The sequence below is a fragment of the Mytilus californianus genome, unplaced genomic scaffold (genome assembly GCF_021869535.1).
Source record: "Mytilus californianus isolate M0D057914Y unplaced genomic scaffold, xbMytCali1.0.p SCAF_12, whole genome shotgun sequence".
Taxonomy (NCBI): domain Eukaryota; kingdom Metazoa; phylum Mollusca; class Bivalvia; order Mytilida; family Mytilidae; genus Mytilus; species Mytilus californianus.
In genome coordinates, this window is record NW_026262604.1 from 6,200,662 (window position 1) to 6,226,494 (window position 25,833).

The window sequence follows — 25,833 nt, forward strand, 5'->3', positions numbered from 1 at the left end:
TTTCATTTGAGCATGCATGTACAATGTACTTGAACAACAAATAAAAACCTTTAAACTAGTTTTCAAAGGTATTAACTTATGCTATGATAATTTTGCAAATGATAAAGTATTTGGATTATTGTATGTATGTATGTAACATATTTTTTTTCAGAATTTGCTGTGTAATATTAATAATGTGATGTGTACCAACAGTCAACATGACATTGGTTAATTGTGTAACGTATGTAGTTCCTGCAAGTTTGCAGCAAACACACAGGAGAAAGATTAATTTGAATATAAATGTTTGCCGCAGGTCTGCAGCAAACACGCAGCAGGTCTGCAGCAAACACGCAGGAGAAAAATTAATTTGCATAAAATGTTTGCAACAGGTCTGCAGCAAACACTCATTTGCATATTAATGTTTGCAGCAGGTCTGCAGCAAACTCTCATTTGCATATTAATGTTTGCAGCAGGTCTGCAGCAAACACTCATTTGCATTGTAAATTGTTTGCGGCAGACCTGCAGCGTATTTGCAGCAAACATGCCGCAAATACAGACTCTATGTTTGCTGCAAGTCTGCAGCAAGTTCGCAGCAGACTTGCAGCAAATGTTTGCAGGAGGCTAATTTTTTCAGTAAGGGCCGGAGCCTCACAACTTTGGAACAGTTTTAATATTTTCATGATTTCAACATAGTGTTCTTCAGAAGACTGCTTTTGTAGCTCATGTACACAATAACTTTGCTGTCTCACAGCTGAAATCTTCTAGCCCGCCAGTGTTCTGTTTCATGATTGTTTGCTTTTGTTTTATTTATTTGCTATAGCTTTTGTCTTTGTGCCAGTTAAAGTAAAACATGTCTTTTCTTTTCTTTTTAGCTTGCTTGCATTTATTTATGCATGTTTGCTTAGCTATTATATATATTATGCATACATATGTTTTATTTGTATATATGTAGACAGGCTGTCAAATGATCTCAAATGTGCTTATAATTTGTTATTTGTGGGTTTTTTTTTTTAATATCTAGTTGGTTCAGAGCTCTACAGAGCTCATGATTACTGTGCTAAATTATACATATCATGCCGACTCTCAATAAAATCTACTTACTACCAGGGACTTTCTATACTAGTATAGAAAGTCCCTGTTACTATACTTACTTATTTCTTACTTACATTTAGTAAAGGAAACACTATTGTTAACTTTGTGCTCCATAGGTACATTTATTTAAAATTGATTATCGCCCTTCAACGGAATATGTAGATTGTCGCGCATCATTGCAAAGCAAAGAACTTTGAACTGCTTGAAGGTTTGTTAATTAATTAATATCATTGATTTTATAAATAGAAATAAGATGTGGTTCGAGTGCCAAAGTTCATAAGACGACTCTTGAATCTATGACAACTCAATCCCTGGCAAATCACCCATTTTTGTTACGCACTGAAGGTGGCACGGTAGTATTTCCTGGCCCATAAGGGATAATGATAGCCTTTTTAGAATTTTCACCACTTTCTAACACTGCAAAAAATTCTACATTCACAGTTAACTGAAGTACTTTCATTTTACTATTCAGAAATGAATTTGAATGTGTATCATGACCGTTTACTTTTTTTGCTATTTTTAAAAATCTAAGGCCACTAGTGCTTTTAGGTCTTTTATCGTGCAGTGAATACAAAATTTAAAAAAAAATCTCAAAAATTCATTTTCATCTGTATGTAAAATTATTTCATATTTTTCTACACCTGATTCATCCCTCAGTTTGGGAAAGTATGTTCAGTTGATACTGTATTTTTTGTCCAATCGCACTGTTCAGATACATTGACTTAGGTAGGGTACACAAAAGAGCAACCTAAATACTGGAATGCAAATACTACCTTGCTACCTGAAACCCATTTTTCACCAACTCGACCCACTTTTTAATAAAATAATCGTGAATCTATATAGATTGACAGTGTCAGTGAGTATAATAGTACTATCTGTTCTGTTCTGTCCTGGTATATTTTTCCGTTTTATCGGAGCACTCCACTTATCGAATGAGTATTAGAATTTTAAATACATAACCGAAAAAGCGGATATTTTTATATTTACGATATGAAAAATATAATTTTAAAATAAGATTAGTTAGTTAAAGTGAATAAAATAAAAGTTTATAATGTCTTTGATGATATATTAAAAGATATTAATACAAACAAAAAAACAAAAAAAAATAATATTATTCACACGTGACAAATTACGGCACTTTGATTCACCAATATGAATAAATGAAAAATTTTACAACCTTACGATTTCTAGTTAATAGGTGCCCTGCCAAGGCAAATGTTAAAATTATATAGCATTATCTTTTATGCTGATATTTATAGACTGAACCAGTTAGCTTGGCATCCCATGCAGACTGTTCAGACTATATTTAATATTAGTAATACTGTTATATTTTCATGTCACTTGATATCACATAAAAGTAGCGAATGCTTTTCAAATGGGGGAATATGCCAAGCATTAAAATCGAGATTTGAAAATGGAAAACATTGAAGTTCAAAATCTTTATTCCTATAAAATCAAAGGGCATATAAATCAACTCAAATCACAAAATGCACACAATATCCACACAAATAGTCCAAATAATTATCACGTCTTGAAAGGATTTTAATATTTTTGGCTTTGGCGCTTTACATAAATATATTAACGTCACAGTACCCAAATTGCACTGAGTACCCAAATTGCACCTATTCAACTAAAAAAGCTGTGGAAATCTTGCATGTCTTGCAAGTTATTTTTGATTGGGACTAAACACTTGGTATTTTTATGATTTGACAGTAAACACGTCTTTCAACATAGCTGAATATATTTAAATATACACAAAACGTTTTCAGTAAATATCAACAGATGAAGCGTTCACTGGAAAAAGTAAATCTAAGGAAACGTCGTCATGCCATGTTCATAAAAAGTCATCTTATAAAAATGAGCAAATTAAATATGTTACAAGCATCAATTTCTTATAAAATGGATAGTAAGCATGGACTAATGTCAGATTGTTCTAAATATTCGGAGAAATGGAACAAAACATCTGTAATTCATTTTTTAAAGATGTGAATTAAAGTATGGATGCAATTTAGGTACTCCTCATTACGGAATCCTGGATCGTTTGGAGGTCTGTTCAGACCCATTTTTCTATGATTCAATATGGATTCAAAATTAAATTGGTGTAACTATATAGTAAACAAGGATACATCTACAAAATAAGCACAGCATGGAAACTTTTGTCTGGATCATAAAAAAACGTAGGTGAAAAAACTGTCAAAATAGGTGCAATTTGGGCATGTTGGGTAGTCCAAATAATTATGACGTCTTGCAAGGCTATTTTATTTTTTTTCTGTGACGCCTTCCTACGACAAAAATAGCCTTGCAAGACGTCATAATTATTTGGACTACAATTTGGGTACCGTCACTTTAGCCTTTCAAGACGTCAGAACTATGTGGACTACCACACAAACAACACATACAATCTATTTACTCATTGTTGAAGGCCGTACAGTGACCTATAGTTGTTAATTTCTGTGTCATTTTGGTCTCTTGTGGAGAGTTGTCTCATTGGCAATCATACCACATCTTCTTTTTTATACATACGTACTGATTGCTAATAATTGAATATGCATCAATCAGGGTAGGAAACATGAGCTTCCTCATGGGGTTTTTGTTTATGTGATTACTTGGTGATTATTTGATTACCATACCCAAAAATATTTCATGATTACCGGTATTTGATGATCTAGGACTGTAATTTTGATCATTTGACAATCTTATATGGCAAGCTGCTTCACTATTTAATCTAACTTCTAGATATCTCATAAACTGTATAAAATATCTTATATAGTTTATAAGATATATTATATATTTTATAATTTTATGTGCTGCATGGTTTAGATTGTTTTATGTATTTGTTTTTATTCTGTAGTTAGTCACCACTTCGGTGTTATCATGTATATCTATTATATAATATAGTCATTTTTATAAAATTTACTGTTTGCAAAAGTATGAATTATTCTAAATACTAAGGATGTTCTTATCCCAGGCAGAAAACCTTAGCCGTATTAGGCACAACTTTTTGGAACTTTTGGTCCTCAATGCTCTTCAACTTTGTACTTGTTTTGGCTTTCAAACTAATTTGATCTGAGCGTCACTGATTAGTCTTGTGTAGACAAAACGCGCATCTGGCGTATTAAATTATAAACCTGGTACCTTTTGATAGCTATTATTTGTGTGTTTCTCTGTCCTATATATGTTCTCCCATTTATTTGTATTGTAGTCCTGTCATGTAATGTTGTCATTATGATGTTATATTTAACATTGCCATAAAAGCAGGAGGTTTGGCTAGCCACAAAACCAGGTTAAACCCACCATTTTCATGATTTTTTCAAAAAAAATGTCCTGTACCAACATGACCAAGTCAGGAAAATGGCAATTGTTATCGTGTAGTTTGTTTCTGTGTGTGTTGTATTGTATTTTGTTCAATTCTCGTTTCTGTTGTTTCGTTTCCGAAATGTACTATATTGTATTGTTTATTAGTGTAATTCTCTATCCTGAATGTTCTTGCATTTATTTGTACTGTATTCCCGTCATATAGTGGTGTCATTTTAGTGTTAAATTTAACATTGCCATAAAAGTGCGAGCCACAAAACCAGGTTCAACCCACCATTTTTGTCGAGCCTTCGACTTTTGTCGAAAAAGCGAGACATAGCGATCCTACATTCCGTCGGCGTCGTCGACGGCGTCCACAAATATTCACTCTGTGGTTAAAGTTTTTGAAATTTTAATAACTTTCTTAAACTATCCTGGATTTCTACCAAACTTGGACTGAAGCTTGTTTATGATCATAAGATAGTATCCAGAAGTAAATTTTGTAAAAAAAAAATCCGTTTTTTCCGTATTTTACTTATAAATGGACTTAGTTTTTCTGCCAGGAAACATTACATTCACTCTGTGGTTAAAGTTTTTGAAATTTTAACAACTTTCTTAAACTATCCTGGATTTCTACTAAACTTGGAAAGAAGCTTGTTTATGATCATAAGATAGTATCCAGAAGTAAATTTTGTAAAAAAAAAATCCATTTTTTCCGTATTTTACTTATAAATGGACTTAGTTTTTCTGCCAGTTAACATTACATTCACTCTGTGGTTAAAGTTTTTAAAGTTTTAACAACTTTCTTACACTATCCTGGATTTGTACCAAACTTGGACAGAAGTTTGTTTATGATTAAAAGCTAGTATCTAAAAGGAAATTTTGTAAAAATTTGTTCCATTTTTTCTTTATTTTACTTATAAATGGACTTAGTTTTTCTTCCAGTTAACATAACATACAGTCTGCAGTTTAAGTTTTTAAAACATTTATTTGATTCATAAACTATCCTGGATTTTTACCAAACTTGGACAGACGCTACTTACAATCAAAAGATAGTATAGAGAGGAATATTTTTATTTCTTTTTTTCCTCATTTTTGTTGAACCTGCAATTAACAGCAAAAGTAGGCGAGACACTGGGTTCCGCGGAACCCTTACAAATTTTTTTCTTAAAATGTCCTGTACCAAGTCAGGAAAATGGCCATTGTTATATATTATCACGATTATAGTTCGTTTTTGTGTGTGTTACATTTTTAAGTGTTGGGTTTCTGTTGTGTCGTAGTTCTCCTCTTATATATTTGATGTGTTTCCCTCAGTTTTAGTTTGAAACCCGGATTTGTTTTTTCTCAATTGATTTATGAATTTAGAACAGCGATATACTACTGTTGCCTTTATTTATAAAATATTTTATATAGTTTATGAAATATCTTATACAGTTTTATGAGATATATCTTATATAGTTTATGAGATATCTTAAATAGTTTAAAAGATATCTTATTTATATAGTTTATTATGAGATATAATACATAGTTTATAAGATATCTCATATAATTTTCTATATAAGATATCTTATAAATTATATCAGATTATAACATGGCATTTTTCATATCAGATGTATTATCAGCCCAAGGTTCGAGGGCTGATAATACATCTGATGTGAAGAATGACATGTTATGATCTTTTTATCATATGCTTCAAAAATGGAGAAAAATAACAGTTTATATATATAGCAAGGATTTGTATAGTGTCACTATACAAATCCTTGTATATCATATATATAGATCCTTTTTATTGATTCTCACAGAGAAGTTCAAAAAGTGAAAAGTTTAGGACATTGGATGCCAAATGTAGTACATCATATATGAATATTTTCTTAAATATTCCTTAACAAAGGGGAAAAAACGACAGCATGATATAGTTTGATATTGACGAAAACAAATCAAAAAAACATAATGAACACGTACTGTTAGGAAAATTAAGCATTTGTACAGTAACTTTGTAAATTACGCTGGAAACATTTTATAGTGCATTTATTTAAAAAAAAAAATGCATTTTACATCATGTACATAAATTAATAACATAATATATTATCCTGTATTGTAATAATAGTTTTGTTCCCTACTTTATTGTAGTGTTTTTCACTGAAAATGTACCATTCTGGAATTTGCAGAGTATTGCTGGAATGCCATGTGATAACGTTACGGAAAGGCATGTGATAATAATCGAAGCATGTGATAAATTTTTCATATCAGCCCGCTAAATACCATTTCGGAAAAATATGGAATTCACATAAACTTAATGCTATTATCGTACTTTAAAATTATATGTTATTTCTTCTAAGTATATGATAATATAAGTTATACTGCATCTGTGCTATTTGAGAAGTCAAATTGCATTGACCGTATATTCATATGTGGTATACAGTCACTGACCGTATATCACCTTGTTTATGACGTTGACAATGCGTTTCCGTAGAGTTGTATTTAGGGTCGATGTCAATAAAACATACAGGTTCGCGGATATTTTACGTCTTCCGCTCAAAATTAAGAAATGATGGTTTTTACCCTAAATACTTCATTTAAAACAGTTATAACAATTGCAGTATATAAAAAATAACCCTACATTGTCTCGAAATATCAATGTTAATTGTACTCGGCTCGATACAGGTAGAAATGCTCGGCACAGCCTCGCTTTCTACCTGTTTCTAAGCCTTGTACAAATAAAATTGATATTTCGAGACAATGTATGGTTATTCTATATATATCTTATAAACTATATGAGATATCTTGTAAACTATTTAAGATGTCTCATAAACTATATAAGATATCTCAAAAAATTTATAAGATATCTTATATACTATATCAGATATCTTATAAACTATATCAGATATATATATCCTTTATTATATAAGATCAGAAGTCCATTACTAGACGAAGTGTGTAACCTGTGCTATATAGTAAGGCGATCATGATGTCCCCTTTATCAGTGGAAAGCGCCATTGGTGGTCCCCCCAAATCTCGTTTTTGTCGAGCCTGCGACTTTTGTCGCAGAAAGCTCGACATAGGGATAGTGATCCGGCGGCGGCGTTAGCTAACTTCTTAAAAGCTTTATATTTTAGAAGGTAGAAGATCTGGATGCTTCATACTTTGTATATGGATGCCTCATGTTACGAAGTTTCCGTCAGTCACATGTCCAATGTCCTTGACCTCATTTTCATGGTTCAGTGACTACTTGAAAAAAAAGTTAAGATTTTTTGTAATGTTAAATTCTCTCTTATTATAAGTAATAGGATAACTATATTTGGTATGTGCGTACCTTGCAAGGTCCTCATGCCCGTCAGACAGTTTTCACTTGACCTCAACCTCATTTCATGGATCAGTGAACAAGGTTAAGTTTTGGTGGTCAAGTCCATATCTCAGATACTATAAGCAATAGGTCTAGTATATTTGTTGTATGGAAGGACTGTTCGGTGTACATGTCCAACTGGCAGGTGTCATCTGACCTTGACCTCATTTTCATGGTTCAGTGGTTATAGTTAAGTTTTTGTGTTTTGGTCTGTTTTTCTTATACTGTATGCAATAGGTCTACTATATTTGGTGTATGGAATGATTGTAAGGTGTACATGTCTAGCTGGCAGGTGTCATCTGACCTTGACCTCATTTTCATGGTTCAGTAGTCAAAGTAAAGTTTTTGAGTTTTGGTCTTTTTTTCTAATACTATATGCAATAGTTCAACTATATTTAGTGTATTGAATATTTTATGATCTATATGTCAGTCACGCAGGTTTTATTTGACCTTGACCTCATTTTCAAGGTTCATTGCTCAGTGTTAAGTTTTTGTGTTTTGGTCTGTTTTTCTTAAACTATAAGCAATAGGTCAACTATATTTGTTGTATGGAAGAATTGTTAGCTGTACATGCCTGCCTAGCATGGTTCATCTGACCTTGACCTCATTTTCATGGTTCATTGGTCAATGTTTAGTTTACTTGGTTAATGTTTTATTAAAGTTTATGTGACAGTTGTAATAAGGCTTTATATTTAGGACTATCAACATAATATCAATGATTAGTAAAGAAGGCGAGACATTTCAGCGTGTGCACTCTTGTATAACTATGGAATCATGGGTAAAAATATTATCATCGAAACAGATAGCTGTTAATTAGTCTCCTTGAGTGTTTGATTAATTATCAGTTTGGTGTAAATAAGGTCAACCGACTTAGTGCGGTGGTTTATTATTGCCAGTTAGTTAACTTCTTCATTTTATTTCAATATTTAGAAAATGATATAAAATTTTATAAATGAATTCATTGGTACCATTTTTCATCGCGCAAAGGCAAATGAGAACTATAAAATCTGCCGTGTCGTACTTAAAATGTATCGTCTATCTAAAAGATGTAGTCGTTTTTGTCAAAATAAAGTCATAACTGTCTCCTTTTTTTAAATAGAACCGCGTTGTGTTGACGGATTATGTCTCGGTCATTTACGGCACCAAGGAAGCTATATACGGTGATGAATACGCAAAAGACATGGTTTTTTCTTCACTTTTACAGAAAAACAATAATATCAGACCATTTGTTGCTTCAAATGACTTCGAAACAATTTCGAATTTCAAAAGTCTTGTTTTTTTCCCTTTTTTAAATTAAGAGACATACTTTTCTCATGTTGTCCGTCATTATGTTTGCTATCACAAGATCACGGTAAAAGTCCTTTTTTTTGTTGTTTTATACTCACAAAACTGAAGGCATCTGTAGATCATGTGGATTAAAAAAATTGATTTATTGCATGTTGCTAGCGTAACGTTCAGTAGGAAATATAAATATGCATATCCCATCACAGAGTTGTCTCAAGTGTAATCTAACATCAGAGATCGTAACATTCATCCTGAATACGCGAGGTACTGGATTTCACTTGAAGTAGCCTGGGATCCTGGCTAACTGCTCGACAAAGTATTAGACTGGGTCAGGATGTCAGGCTAGATCTGAAGTCCCTCCTCCGACCTGACGCGGCTGCTATTAATGTATACATCACACACTTGTAAGAAAGGGTTTTACTGTTGCAACCTGACAATTCCAGGAATTACTGACTTTATTTATTAACGGCACAACTTAACCCTTGAGATTGATTTAGTATTTGAACAAATTAAATCAAATTGTTGTACAGCTAGGTTTTTGAAATAGGACTTTGTCTTATTTCAGTATAAAGTATACTTACATAAAGAATATATATTTATCACTGTTTATTACTCATTTGTTTACAAAGATCATGATCGCAACTTTTTCTACAATTTTAATCTATAAAATTTATATGTCGAACGCACGTGTTGAGAACTGCATTTTTTACATGTATTTTAACCGATAAATGTAACAATATTTGTCTGAAATGATAACCTCTATTCGTCCACACTCATCACCGAGGTAGTATTACCGTCAAGATCTCAGTTACGCAGGATCGAAGATATTCGAAATTGAAGAAAGGCCATACAATTATTTCACCCTCTTTTTTCAAAATTGAGGATACAATTTGTTAATTTTGCTAAAAATGGGTATATCTACAGAAAACCCAAGTAACTTAAAAAAAAATCTTATTTCTTGAAATTTGTAAATCGTAACATATATTCTTAAAATAAATATAATATCATGTTTATTCCTATTAAACCATCATTCCTAATACATACAGTGTTACTTGTACTGTTTATGGATACACAATTTTCCGACCTAATTTTTCCTTGCCAACTTTTTAATGGCAATTTTTTCACAATTAACTCTAAAACCAAACGTTTATTGTATTAAGAAGTTAGGTTTTTGTTATTCCTTTTGACAATTATACTTCGTTATAATTGTAGTTTTTAAATTGATAAATTATACAAACATTTTTATAGTTTAATATTTAAACCATCATAATGACTCATGACACTGATATAATATTGCATCTAGGATCTGCTATTCATTAACACGTCGATGGTCAAACATTATATTCAACTGTGTGCTAATTAATGTATAGGGTGTTTTGAATAAATTATCTCTACCCAGAATGCATCACAAAAAATTTGGCCATTGATTTTTTGTCGAGCCTGCAACTTTTGTTGCAGAAAGCTCGACATAGGGATAGTGATCCGGCTAAGGCGGCGGCGTTAGCTAACTTCTTAAAAGCTTTATATTTTAGAAGGTGGAAGATCTGGATGCTTCATACTTTTTATATGGATGACTCATGTTACGAAGTTTCTGTCAGTCACATGTCCAATGTCCTTGACCTCATTTTCATGGTTCAGTGACTACTTGAAAAAAAAAGTTAAGATTTTTTGTAATGTTAAATTCTCTCTTATTATAAGTAATAGGATAACTATATTTGGTATGTGCGTACCTTGCAAGGTCCTCATGCCCGTCAGACAGTTTTCACTTGACCTCGACCTCATTTCATTGATCAGTGAACAAGGTTAAGTTTTGGTGGTCAAGTCCATATCTCAGATACTATAAGCAATAGGTCTCGGTTATTTGGTGTATGGAAGGACTGTTAGGTGTACATGTCCAACTGGCAGGTGTCATCTGACCTTGACCTCATTTTCATGGTTCAGTGGTAATAGTTAAGTTTTTGTGTTTTGGTCTGTTTTTCTTATACTGTATGCAATAGGTCTACTATATTTGGTGTATGGAATGATTGTAAGGTGTACATGTCTAGCTGGCAGGTGTCATCTGACCTTGACCTCATTTTCATGGTTCAGTGGTTATAGTTAAGTTTTTGTTTTTTGGTCTGTTTTTCTTATACTGTATGCAATAGGTCTACTATATTTGGTGTATGGAATGATTGTAAGGTGTACATGTCTAACTGGCAGGTGTCATCTGACCTTGACCTCATTTTCATGGTTCAGTGGTCAAAGTTAAGTTTTTTAGTTTTGGTCTTTTTTTCTAATACTGTATGCAATAGGTCTACTATTTGGTGTATGGAATGACTGTAAGGTGTACATGTCTAGCTGGCAGGTGTCATCTGACCTTGACCTCATTTTCATGGTTCAGTGGTCAAAGTTAAGTTTTGGAGTTTTGGTCTTTTTTCCTAATACTGTATGCAATAGGTCTACTATATTTGGTGTATGGAATGACTGTAAGGTGTACATGTCTAGCTGGCAGGTGTCATCTGACCATGACCTCATTTTCATGGTTCAGTGGTCAAAGTTAAGTGTTTGAGTTTTGGTCTTTTTTTCTAATACTATATGCAATAGGTCAACTATATTTGTTGTACGGAAGAATTGTTAGCTGTACATGCCTGCCTAGCATGGTTCATCTGACCTTGACCTCATTTTCATGGTTCATTGGTCAATGTTTAGTTTACTTGGTTAATGTTAAGTTTATGTGACAGTTGTAATAAAGCTTTATATTTAGGACTATCAACATAATATCAATGATTAGTAAAGAAGGCGAGACATTTCAGCGTGTGCACTCTTGTGTTACTATTAATAGCAATCTCTCTCAAATCCCGTTTCAATCACAGTTGGAAGTTCGGGGACAACGTGATCGCCTTACTATATAGCGGGTTGCACACTTCGTCTAGTAATGGACTTCTGATAAGATATATATCCTTTATTATAAAAGATATATATATATCCTTTGTTATATAAGATATCTTCTATTTTATATAAGTTATCTTATAGAAAAACAGATTGTAAAAGATATCTTATATATTAAATGAGATATCTTGTATATAACATTTTTACTCAAAACTGACCTGTCCTGCCTTTTCCAAATGGTAGCTTCCTTACCACTATTAATGCGACTAAGAAGATATTTTTTTTAAATAAAATGTTTTTCCTACCTACCATACATTGTACCTACTGACCATGCCTACCTACTCTGTCATTTTGTGCATGAAATTAAGGAATGACTGTAATATTTTTTCTGTCTATTCTAATTTATAACATAAAAAATGTGATACATACTGAATAACCCTCATAGCGGGTTATTTTAAAGTGTGCACCATATTTTTTATGTTATTTGGAATAGACAGAAAAAATATTACAGTCATTCCTTATAATTCAATTTTAAATTCCGTTTTAAACCGTAGTAAATCATGAAAAAACGTTGACGACGTCATGGTCACATGGCAAAATTATGTCTATGAGCTGATAAACAAAACACTGTCAGCCAATCAGAAGACGCGTTATATCCAAAATTAAATTATTAGGAAACACATATATATTTTATCTTGGCCCGAGTACATTTAGCACAAATACTTATGACGGCACATCAAATATTCCTAGTCCAAATAATTATGATGTCTTATGTCATAATTATTTTATCTAGTAGTCAGCCAATCGGAAGACGCGTTATATCCAAAATTAAATTATTAGGAAACACATATATATTTTATCTTGGCCCGAGTACATTTAGCACAAATACTTATGACGTCACATCAAATATTCCTAGTCCAAAAAATTATAATGTCTAATGTCATAATTATTTTATCTAGTATCGTCCCACTTACACATCTTGCCCAAGGAGTCAGGTTATAAAAATTTTTTATATTTGGTGTATGGAACTATTAATTATATTTGATTATAATTTGAAAATAGATATACATTGTATTACATCATATCTAATTTTAGAGAACTATTAATCATATCCAATGTAAAGAGTGTTTTCCACACTTTTTTTCATCATGCTTGAAGATATTGATTGATAATTAGTATATAGTTTTATCATGACAAGTTCCAGATCAAGTTCAAATTTTTGATTTAGTCTGATAATTGTCTGCATGTTATGGTCCTTGGACTTGAAAAATTCACTCATATAATCTGTTATTCACACTGTTTTTAGTCATGCTTAAATATAATGACTTGATATTTACTTTTTGTTTACACCATGACAAGTTATAGAACAATTTAGCATTTTGTTCCAGTATAATGTAATTTTTATCTGGTAGTGGACTATGTATTGCCATGCTCGGCGAAGCAATTTATTATGAAGTGAACTACTTTATTTAGATAATTATCTATTTTTTTATACGACGGCAAAAATTAAAATAAATTTTGGTCGTATATTGGTATCACATTGTTGTGGTCCGAAGACAGATGATTTCCGGATAATAACTTTAGTAAAAGTAAATAGAAATCAATAAAATTTTAACACAAGGTTTATAACTACTAAAGGAAGGCTTGGATCGATTTTGGGGGTTATGGTCCCAACTGTATAGGAATTATGGGCCAAAAAAGGTAAAAAAGCGAGACATAGGTATGCTGTTTCCGATGGCGGCGGCGTCAACAATGTATTAGTTTGTGATTAGGTCTAGTTGTAGTTTCTAGACAATAACTTGTGTTAAAGTGTATGAATCTCTCTGAAATTATACCACAAGTTTGAATTCTACAGAGGGATGGTTAGGATTGACTTTGAGGGGTTATGGCTCAAATTATTAAGGAATTAGGGGCAAAAAAAGGAGAAAAACAAGGGTTTTTCTGGTTAAAGGACAATTGAGACAATTTAAAAGCAGTGTAAGGGAGGTAATCCAAATATAGTATGTTTTATTACCTTTAACATTGCTTTTAAACTATGTATAAAGAAATTTTGCTATTTTGAGGTTAAGAAGTTTCTATTTAATTTATGATGACAAAGGAATATTGATGATTTTAGCCATGGTTTTGTATGTCATTTTCTATTTTTAAACTTATTTAAATGGGTAATTATGGTTGCAAATTCCAATGGAAATTTGAATTGAGATTATGACCAAAATTGAGGGAAAGAATTTTTTGTTTGGAAAAAGAGTGGGGAGGTAAAAAAGAAATTGTGGGAGGCGGATAAAAAGTTTGTAAAAAAAAGAGGGGGTAATTTATTTTTTTTTGGGGGGTGGGGGTGGGGTTGTTTGGAAAAAGGGTGGGGGAGGTGAAAAAAGGGGGGTTGATTTTTTTTTTGGAGGGGGGAGTGTCAGTTTGCAACAGCAAAGTGAATTGCACAAAAGCAAAACATTGAGCATATAATTCAAATCCTATAACCAATTCTAAGTTCTCAATGGTTTTGTTATAAAGGAATGTTGTATTCTTTTGAGGTGATTAGCTGTCCATTTATTTTTAGAACTTGTGTTAAATGCTGATAAAGGAATTTATTTTTAGATATTACTATTAAATTTTGCTGATCAAGGTTTTCTATTTTTAGCCATGACTATGATGTCATTTTCTATTTAATACTTTTATGATGTACTTAAATGGGTTTGGTTTGATGAGGGAATTTATTTTTAGCTCACCTGGCCTTAAGGGCCAAGTGAGCTTTTCTCATCACTTGGCGTCCTTCGTTGTTTACTTTTACAAAAATCTTCTCTGAAACGACTGGGCCAAATTTAACCAAACTTGGCCACAATCATCATTCAGATATCTAGTTTATAAAATGTGTCCGGTGAACCGGCCAACCAACCAAGATGGCCGCCCTTGGCTAAAAATAGAACATAGGGGTAAAATGTAGATTTTGGCTTGTATCTCTGAAACCAAAGCATTTAGAGCAAATCTGACGGGGGTAAAATTGTTTATCAGGTCAACATCTATCTGCCCTGAAATTTTCAGATGAATCGGTCAACACTTTGTTAGGTTGCTGCCCCTGAATTGGTAATTTTAAGGAAATTTTGCGGTTTTTATACGACCTCAAAAAAATTTTTGTGGTCGTATATTGGTATGACGTTGGCGTCGTCGGCGTCGTCCGGCGTCGTCCGAAGACACATTGGTTTTCGCACTCTAACTTTAGTTTAAGTGAATGGATCTCTATGAAATTTTACCACAAGGTTCAATACCACAAAAGGAAGGTTGGGATTGATTTTTGGGGTTATGGTACCAACAGTAAAGGAATTAGGGGCCAAAAAGGGGCCAAAAATAAGCATTTTTGTAACTTCCAGACATAACTTGTGTGTTAGTGTATGGATCTCTCTGACATTGTACCACAAGGTTCCATATCATAAAAGGAATGCTGGGATTGATTTTGGGGGTAATTGCCTCAAAATTTTAGGAATTAGGGGCCAAAAAAGGGGCAAAAAACAAGTATTTTCTAGTTTCATGACAATAACTTGTGTGTAAGTGTATGGATCTTTCTGAAATTGTACTACAAGGTTCCATATCACAAAGGGAAAGCTGGAAATGAGTTTGGGGGTAATTGCCAAAACGTTTAGGAATTGGGGGCCAAAAAGGGGCCAAAAATAAGCATTTTTTTAGTTTCCAGACAATAACATGTGTTCAAGTGTATGGATCTCTCTGAAATTGTACTGCAAGGTACCATACCACAAAGGGAAGGCTGGGATTGCTGATGAGGGTGATGAATCATAAGGGGGTTCAAAAAATTTGGGGGGGGGGATTTTTTTTTTTTTCCTTTTTTTCTTTTTTTCCTTTTTTTTTTCTTTTAAAATTTTCCATTTTAAGTTGGTTATTTCTGATTTATATTTAAAAGCAAATAATAATGATATGGTAGGAGATACACACCAAACAGGATGTGTAAATTATTATATAATAAGTATTGTGCAATAGCAAGAAATTTTCAATTGCACAGTATTGCACAATAGCAAGAAATCTTCAATTGCACAGTATTGTGCAATAGCAAGAAATATCCAATAGCACAATATTGCGCAAAAGCAAGAAATTGTCAATTGTACAGTATTGCGCAATAGCAAGAAATATTTAATTGCACAGTATTGTGCAAAAGAAGATACTTCATATAAATTGCTTATTTCTTGACCAATTTCAATGGGGTTTTATTCATGAATTCTTGGGGTCCTTTAATATGCTGAATCTAACCGTGTATTTAGTTTTTGTCGAGCCTGCGACTTTTGTCGCAGAAAGCTCGACATAGGGATAGTGATCCGGCGGCGGCGGCGTTAGCTAACTTCTTAAAAGCTTTATATTTTAGAAGGTGGAAGGTCTGGATGCTTCATACTTTGTATATGGATGCCTCATGTTACGAAGTTTCCGTCAGTCACATGTCCAATGTCCTTGACCTCATTTTCATGGTTCAGTGACTACTTGAAAAAAAAGTTAAGATTTTTTGTAATGTTAGATTCTCTCTTATTATAAGTAATAGGATAACTATATTTGGTATGTGCGTACCTTGCTAGGTCCTCATGCCCGTCACACAGTTTTCACTTGACCTCGACCTCATTTCATGGATCAATGAACAAGGTTAAGTTTTGGTGGTCAAGTCCATATCTCAGATACTATAAGCAATAGGTCTACTATATTCGGTGTATGGAAGGATTGTAAGGTGTACATGTCTAGCTGGCAGGTGTCATCTGACCTTGACCTCATTTTCATGGTTCAGTGGTTATAGTTAAGTTTTTCTGTTTTGGTCCGTTTTTCTTATACTGTATGCTATAGGTCTACTATATTTGGTGTATGGAATGATTGTAAGGTGTACATGTCCAACTGGCAGGTGTCATCTGACTTTGACCTCATTTTCATGGTTCAGTGGTCAAAGTTAAGTTTTTGAGTTTTGGTCTTTTTTCTTATACTGTATATATGCAATAAGTCAACTATATTTGGTGTATGGAAATATTCTATGATGTACATGTCAGTCTCGCAGGTTTTATTTGACCTTGACCTCATTTTCACGGTTCATTGCTCAGTGTTAAGTTTTTGTGTTTCGGTCTGTTTTTCTTAAACTATAAGCAATAGGTCAGCTATATTTGTTGTATGGAAGGATTGTAAGCTGTTCATGTCTGCCTGGCATGGTTCATCTGACTTTGACGTCATTTTCACGATTCATTGGTCAATGTTTAGTTTTCTTGGTTAAGTCTGTTTCTTAGAAACTATAAGCAATAGGTCAACTATATTTAGTGAATTGAATGATTGTAAGGTGTACATGTATTTCTCGTTTGGTTTATATGACCTTGACTTCATTTTCTTGGATCATGTTAAGTTTATGTAATAGTTGTAGTAAAGCTTTCATTTAGGACTATCAACATAATATCAATGGTTAGTAAAGAAGGCGAGACATTTCAGTGTGTCCACTCTTGTTGGATTTTGGGCCCCGTTTTTAAATTGGTCCACATTGAGGTCCAAAGGGTCCAAAATTAAACTTTGTTTGAATTCATCAAAAATTGAATTAATGGGGTTCTTTGATATTCCGAATCTAACCGTGTATTTAGATTCTTAATTTTTGGTTCCGTTTTCAAATTGGTCTACATTAAGGTCCAAAGGGTCCAAAATTAAACTTAGTTTGATTTTAACAAAAATTGAATTCTTAGGGTTCTTTGATATGCTGAATCTAAACATGTATTTAGATTTTTGATTATGGGCCCAGTTTTCAAGTTGGTCCAAATCGGGGTCCAAAATTAAACTTTGTTTGATTTCAACAAAAATTGAATATATGGGGTTCTTTGATATGCTGAATCTAACCATGTATTTAGATTTTTGATTTTTGGGCCCCGTTATCAACTTTGTCCACATTGAGGTCAAAAGGGTCCAAAATTAAACTTTGTTTGATGTCATCAAAAATTGAATTCTTGGGGTTCTTTGATATGCTGAATCTAACCATTATTTAGATTTTGGATATTGGACCATAATAGGTGAATGTTCAGTTTAAAATTTTTAAGTTCTTAGACCACATTCATTCTGTGTCAGAAACCTATGCTGTGTCAAATATTTAATTACAATCCAAATGCAAAGCTGTATCAAGCTTGAATGTTGTGTCCATACTTGCCCTAACTGTTCAGGGTTCGACCTCTGCGGTCGTATCAAGCTGCGCCCTGCGGAGCATTTTATTGGTTATTATCTTGAATATAATGTTATAGATAGAGATAAACTGTAAACAGCAATAATGTTCAGCAAAGTAAGATCTACAAATAAATCAACATGACCAAAATGGTTAGTTGACTCCTTAAGGAGTTATTGCCCTTTATAGTCAATTTTTACTTTAACAATTTTTCTTAATTTTTTGTAATCTTTTACAAAAATCTTCTCCTTAGAAACTGCTCAAACAAATTTAACCACTGCAAAAATTTAAACAATCTTTACCCATTGGTGCTTACAAGCACTTTGAATAATGTTCTTCAGTTTTGTCCCTTTATAACCTTATAGTATATTTTGTTTAATGAAATGTACATATAATGCTAATTACCACTTAACTCAGTTTAACTTCCAATTTTTGGAGGTGTCACTTTTACAGTTCTTGAGTTATGTCCCTTTATTATGTTTTATGCTAGCGGGGGCATCATCTGTGTCCCTATGTACACATTCCATATTTATTTTAAAATTTAAGACTATTGTAAGTTTGTTAACATCAATGGATTGTTATGAAATTTGCACAGAAGCTTATCATCCCGCCCCCCAAAAAATTACAAACCCTAAAACATAATGTAGCTCCCCTTTAAAAAAAAATTAAGAATGTAAGAATGCATTGTGTATTTAAAGCTGAACAAAACATCTATACAAATGAACAATATAATCATTTAATATAAATGCATGATGGAACGACAATGATGTTTACACACAAATACATACGAACACCTTCTATCAAAAGACAAAAAAAAAAGGCAACTTATGAATGTTAATATCTAAAACACATCTCTGAATCATTTATATCGAATCTTATGAAAAAATTCCAAATTTGGAAACTTTAATAGGTCATGGTCACTGTTAGATAACAGCTGAGTGAAAATTGTAAATGTGCACCCTATCAGTACAAATGTCAATCTCGAAGCCATGTAGGGGCGGCCAGCTGTCTAAAACAGTCTCTACGTTTTCCTTGAAACAAAACTATTTGACCTTTGATCCAAACTTAAGAAAATCGTGACCATTGCAGAGAATCACATCATCATTCTTTCAATGAGTCTTTTTCTCCTCTTTCCTATGATATCATCCCTTCCCTAGATCTTCCATCAATTTCTTCATTTTCCATCAACACTTGATGGACAATTGATGGAAAGTTGATGGTACTTGATGGAATTCCATCCTAAACCAAAAAAATCCATCAAAGGATGATGGAAATTAGGAATTTTATTTCCATCCCCATTCTTTTGATGGAAAATTTGATGGCATCTTTAACCCCTGATGGAAAATTGGATGGCATTTTTACCCTCTGATGGAAAACATGATGGCATTTATTCCACCTGATGGAAAATAGGATGGAAATGAAGGAATTTTGATGGAAATTGGACTTAAACATTTTCTTTGATGGAAAGTGAGATGGAATTTGGACTTAGAATATTTTGTTGATGGAAAGTGTGATGGTATTTAAACTCTGTCATTTTGCTTGATTGTAAAAAACTTAGAAAATTTCAGCATAATTGTGTCTGAAAATTTAACATCCCTTACTGAGGTAAAAAGTTTTCTATTATATTGGAGCAAACAAATTTCTTTACAAGAAGTACTAGCAAGAAAGTTACATGTTGTTGCAGCTGTAACTTGTAACATAATCTCTCAATGTTACTGAAATAATATTTGTTCATGAGAAAGATGCAGTATTTTTCTGCAATGCTGCAAGAAAGAGTTTGTTTGCTAGAAAGTTGCAACAAACAATTTCCAAAACTGTGCAATACCTTGTATATATCTTGTAACAGGAAAGGATTTCAAGAATACTTTGGTTTTTATTTCAACCAGTGTAAACTTATTAAATGTGACATATTATTTTTTGTTAAAATTACTTTTTGTCACATTTATATGACTGTTCTGTAACCAATACTTTTATTTTTACATTTTCCATCAAATGATGCATACACCCCTTGTAGAAATAAATCCTGACAACTTTTATAATAAGGATATCTCAAGATTATCCTGGGATATCCTGAAAATATCCTGTTAGGCTATAAGTCCTTTTTTTAGAAAAAAACTTAATGGGAGAATTCCAGAAAATGTCAGGACTTTCAAATCAAGCAGCTTAAAACTGGGGGAATTCTCAGGATATCTCAAGACTTTCAAAAATCATATTATATAAACCAGAATATATCAGGACTTTTCGATCATCATTCATCCAACTTTCAGGACATTTACAAATTCTATCTGAATGGAAAAAAAAAGGGCCTGGATGATTCCTGGTATTGGGACTTAAGAAAAAATATAATCTGTATTACAAATTCAACCAAATAAAAAAGAAAATCTTTGGGACTGAAATTAACTATTGTTTGTTAAATATATATATATTCACATTCACATGAAGATACAGTGTTCTAGCCAGGATTTAAAAAGGGCAGGGTGCTCTAGTCAGAAAAATGACAATCTTATTCGTAAAATTTCATTGAAAAAAGGGCAATTAAACTAAAATAAAACTCAGGCACTAAGGTAAAATCAAGTTTCAGTTGAAGGGGAGTAATAAAATTCAATACTTTTGGCACAATTTTTTATGTTTAGCTTTAAAAATCTCGGGTCATTAATAGTGACTAATAACACGTTCACACTACAGCTGAATTTAATTATTTAGTGGCTAATGACTTTCATAAAGTTAACCTGGTAGTTACTCATCTTTAGGATCTTATGCAAACTTATAAAAAAGCAATTTGAATTATTATTTTAAAGCACTTGATAGAGCAATGAATGGAGGTCAAGATGAAAAAAACAGTTTTCAAAATATTTATATTATAAGTGTTTTCAGGTTAAAAATAATTAAAAGAAATATTCTAATATGCATTTGCATTCAATTTGTTTTATATTTATTTAATTGCGAAAAAAACCCCATAAATAAACGGAATATATTGTGAAAAGGTGATAAAAAAGGGGAAGTAACTCTTTTTTTTTTTTGGCTAACATTTTTGATATAGACAAAGTGTTTAATTAACAATGTGTTTGACACCAAAGCTGTCAGGTGAAGCCATGCACTTAATGGGTCACTTAATTTTTACAGTTTACACAGCTAGCTGAACTTCCTGTTCATGGAAGAATTACGAATTTCAGTTTGACCGTATTTCAAAGTAAGAAAAATGCCGAGATTTTCGCGATATAAACGACGGGGAACTCGAGAAACGCCAACGGCTGTTTTGCCAGACAAGCTGGGGCGCTTCTGATTTTCTCCCAAGTTCACATAAGTGCGTTTCTATTAATTATCAGATCAATGATCGACATCGTGAAACATTGGTTTCTCAACTTGTGTAAAATGTAAACAAATCATGACCGCGTGTTTTTGTAATTGTACTGAACAGTTCGACCCTAGAAAATACCGTTCTAGATAATGCGGCCAATAGTTCATCCGCATGCACCCTGTGCCGATTAAATTAACGTTGTTTTTTTCTTTTATTTAAAACTGGCCAGTTGTAATATTTTTATGCGACACCCTTGATCTATTTTCATAATACCGGTACGGGAACGGATCAACTTCTGGTCGATATAATATGGGGCGAGATTGTCACTTCGACGTTAGCGCACTTGAGAAACACGTCATCAAAATGTGATTACGCTGATATGGAGATCAAACTTGAAAATCCGATGCTGGAAAATCCGATGCAGATGTTTTCAGATAAGTGCATTAGAAATTTAATTCAACATGTGTATATTATGATTATAAATTATAATTCATTGAAGAACTATGATTTTTTTATTGTTTTTATTTGAGCAAATCAACATCAGAAAGTCTGAGATCATAAACTGAAAATTATATTTATTTTTAACATGAGTTTTTGACAATGAATAATCTTGTTGTCACATTACAGGCATAACTGGTAGACATGTAAAAAAATATTGAGTTGTGTGAATGGTTATTTGGTGAAAATAATAAGTCGCCGGTTTTTAATCTTCAGGGGATAAAAAAAGGGGGAGGGTAATTAATTTGAATCCAAATGACTTCCAATGTACTGTATAAACATGCAATAATATTTCTATTGAATTTATTGCTTCAAAACGTCTTGAACAATTGATTCTTTGTGGATTTTTTTTTTACTTTTAGGGGATTTAATGATTTTAAAATGGAGCTGCCAATTTTGATAGTGAACAGATTAGATTGCATGCAGATTCCAGTTACATTTACTCAGCAATACTAGTTGGAAGTACAGAGACAGCAAATTTAATTACAGAAAGGAGAAGAACTTAACATGTATCCTTTATATCTGATTTTTATTATGCCTAAATTAATATATTGTTTGTTTCCCCAATCTGACACCGCCAAGCCAGGTGTGGGTAGGTAGGTAGGGAAATAATTTTATTTTTTCCAAAAAGCTGTATCAATATTGGTCGATCTGGCAAGCCTGAAAATTGGAACTGAATAAAATAATATTTGACTTAGTTTTGACAATAAAATTTTATGAGTCAGACCTGAGACTACTATAACACATGTTATAGTAGTCTCAGGTCGGACCCGTTTTTGCACAATGTTGCAGGGTCGGTAGGGATTGGGGAAACACACAATATTTTATTTTAGGCCTAATATAATATTTGAAACTGAACAGGGAGCATCGTTAAGCCATGGTGAACAATGTGTATCTAAATACAATTATTGAATTAAGACAATGAAATGCTTAACCCTCTTGCTGCCGAGTTTTTTTCCTTGCTTTCTTGTCTTTAAAAAAAATGAAAATAATATACCCATTGCTACTAGCTTTATAAGCGCTTTTGTTTTATCTTTGTCAAGTGAAATACATAACTGATTCTTAAATACCTCTAAAATACTAAAGTATATTTATCCTTGTTATCCGATTAGCTTAGTAAACCTTGTTATAATTGATAAATACAGTTAAAAAATCTCTCAATTATATAAACAAAACAACGGTCATCAATAAAAGTAAAACTAAAAACAATGCGTGTACAAATAAAATTAAATAAAAACTCCGGACAGCCGATTCTATGAACTACTTCTTGTTGTAAAGTATCAAACGTGTCAGATCAAAATTTTCATTCCAAGCCTTGTTTCGGTAGGCGAGAAAATAATTTTTATAGACGTTATTGTCCATATTCATTTTGTTTGTTTTTTAATCATGTTTATTATTATTTTGTTGACCACTTATTGCTCAAAAGTTAGAGCAATGTTTGAAAATACGAATTTAAAAAAAAAAAAACAGAAAAGCGAGGGAAAAAAATCTCTAAAATAAATTTCTATTGTCTACAAATGAACCTGAATCAATAATAAATCATTTTCATTTTCTATGATGAAGTACACACTGTAATTGGCATACACGAAATATCTTTTAAAATCTGTTGATTGATAAATTGTTCTCTTCTCAACGTTCAGTGGCAAGTATTTCATGCAATATTAAGGACGTCTGAAATTTAATGTACATTAAATCTGTTGCTCAGTGGGTCCTACAAAGTAAAAGATCCGTCATGAATGGCTGAAAATTGAGGTTGCCACCGGGAAAGGATGATATGTAGGATAGGAAAAAAAATCATTGGTTCACCTACTAATTTAACATCCCCATTTCGAATGAAAATAAATATTTTTAGATTAGTGCTTCAATGATGAAACGGGTATAAAATGTATTGAAATATCGTATGGCAATACAAGTATATCGGGAAACATTTGTGTACTTTTACAAAAAAAAATCTTCACTGAGAATTCAATCGCGGCATTTGAGCCCTAAAGAAATTTTCCAGTTCTCTTTAAATTAAGCGTGTATTGTGAATATTAATATTTCGCGTAATCAAGTATAACAGTTACCTTTTCTATGATTATTTATTAGGAATGCGATTATTATATGAGATATTCTGATTGAAAGATGTATGAAAAAAACGTTTAACAAATTTCTCGAAAGTATGCAACATTTTACATGAAATTGACGAACTAGATAATTAGTAAACACGTTAAATAAGTTGGTACTATAGTACTAACACGCTTATGATCCTGTATCATTTTTTGACATCCGTTTTAAGTATACAAATAATGCATTTTATTCAGTTTGCTTCATTCCCGGCAACATCGTCCTTTTGGCGCTGTCTTTTGGCGTTGTCAGTGCCCCTCAGTATTGTGACGTTACCATGGACCTTTGACGTTCTACACAATCAACAAGATTTGTGTGTAGAAGCCATAAATGTCCCTTTGGCAGCAAGAGGGTTAAGGGTATTAGTGAACATGAGGGGTGGGTTTGGGAACAATTTCGATAATTTTGGTAATTTAACAATCTAAGCAGCCATTAAAAATGGCCAACAAGTTTGCTAGTAGTAAGTACTAGTATCTAATTTTGATGGGAGTTTAAGGATCTGACATTAAAATAAATACAGGTCAATTTTTTTTAATGGGAACTTGACAGCCGTTTAAATAAATTATTAAAGACAGTTATTGGGAAGAACGTCCGCCTTGCGCCAATTGCCCTTTTCGACCAGAAATGGTGCATAGAGTGACAAATGTAAGCGCCCACGTGGCGCACGATATTTTCCACTCCATTATGAAACATTTGATATCGTAAAATGGATTTCCGATTGTGTTTCATGTCGCCATGTGTATGTACAAAACTGTGTAGTGTTACCGCCAATGATAGGAGCACCGCCTATATATATTTTTGGGACGTCTCGGGTGTAAACATATTTTGGATTATATCTTTTGGTAAGTACAATGTATTAGAATTTCCACAATTTTGAATATATGTGCATGATCTTTTAGTTCAAAGTAGTGACATTTAAAGTGTTTTATTAACTTTTAAGAGTCAAGAAAAAAAGAAGGTCATAGATTTATAAAAAGTATTAATAAAGAAGATGTGGTATGCTTGCCAATGAGACAACTCTCCACAAGAGACCAAATGACACAAAAAAATATGCATATACATATCATAAAATTGTGTAGGACATGAGTCATATTTTGTATCATTTTAAAACATTATTTGTTTTATAAAATAGTACTTCTGAAAAAGTAATTTTGCTATAAAATTAGAGATCTGTGGTGTGACTGACAATATGACATTTATATATCCACAAATGGTAAAATAATATATCTTTATATATACATGTATAGTATATACACTACCCACCAAAAGTATGATATAAAACATGGGCAAGACCCATTATGTTATAGTACAATGATTATGAAAAACAAATATTAAACAAAAAAGAAAGGACAACCTCTTTATTTCTAGGGACAGTCACTTATTATATATAATGATGATAATTTAGTACTGACATGAGGTTTAATGTATTGTACAGTTATATTTCAGCTGCTGAACCAGGGTGGTGGTGGTGGCAATTAAGTCAACATTAGGAGTAAGACTTATAAAACTTCTATTTAATAAGTTATGTAGCTCTAAAGCTCAGAAAGGGGGAGCCCACTTTCCTAAATCCACCTCTGAATATTAAATTTCTAGAAGGATTTGACACTCTTAGAAATTGACCCTGCAAGTGACACATTAATACAAATTTTTTCAAAAAGTGTTATTTTCATTTGATAATTTCAGAATTGACAACAAATGTAACTAACTAACTTTATATCTGTACAATGTTAACTTATTCTTTTATATGCTAGATTCTTTTACTTTTATTTTGCAGAATTTGCCATCAACTAATTCAACTTTAAGGACAGCGAGTTCAATGGGACACTGAACGAAAAGATACACACATGTAACAGGACTACCTATAGACGACAGAGAACAAATATTGTTTTATTAAATCACAGAAAATGC

General features: G+C 32.4%; 1 protein-coding gene across 1 annotated transcript in view; it reads left to right on the plus strand.

The window, feature by feature from the left end:
• The first annotated feature begins 1,223 nt into the window (after window positions 1–1,223).
• Window positions 1,224–25,833, plus strand: part of LOC127721259 (zinc finger protein ZFP2-like) — a 31,373-nt gene continuing 6,763 nt past the window's right edge. The window contains exon 1 of the mRNA XM_052227935.1: window positions 1,224–1,279. The gene's annotated coding sequence lies outside the window, so the exon portion shown is untranslated. The remainder of the gene's footprint in view (window positions 1,280–25,833) is intronic.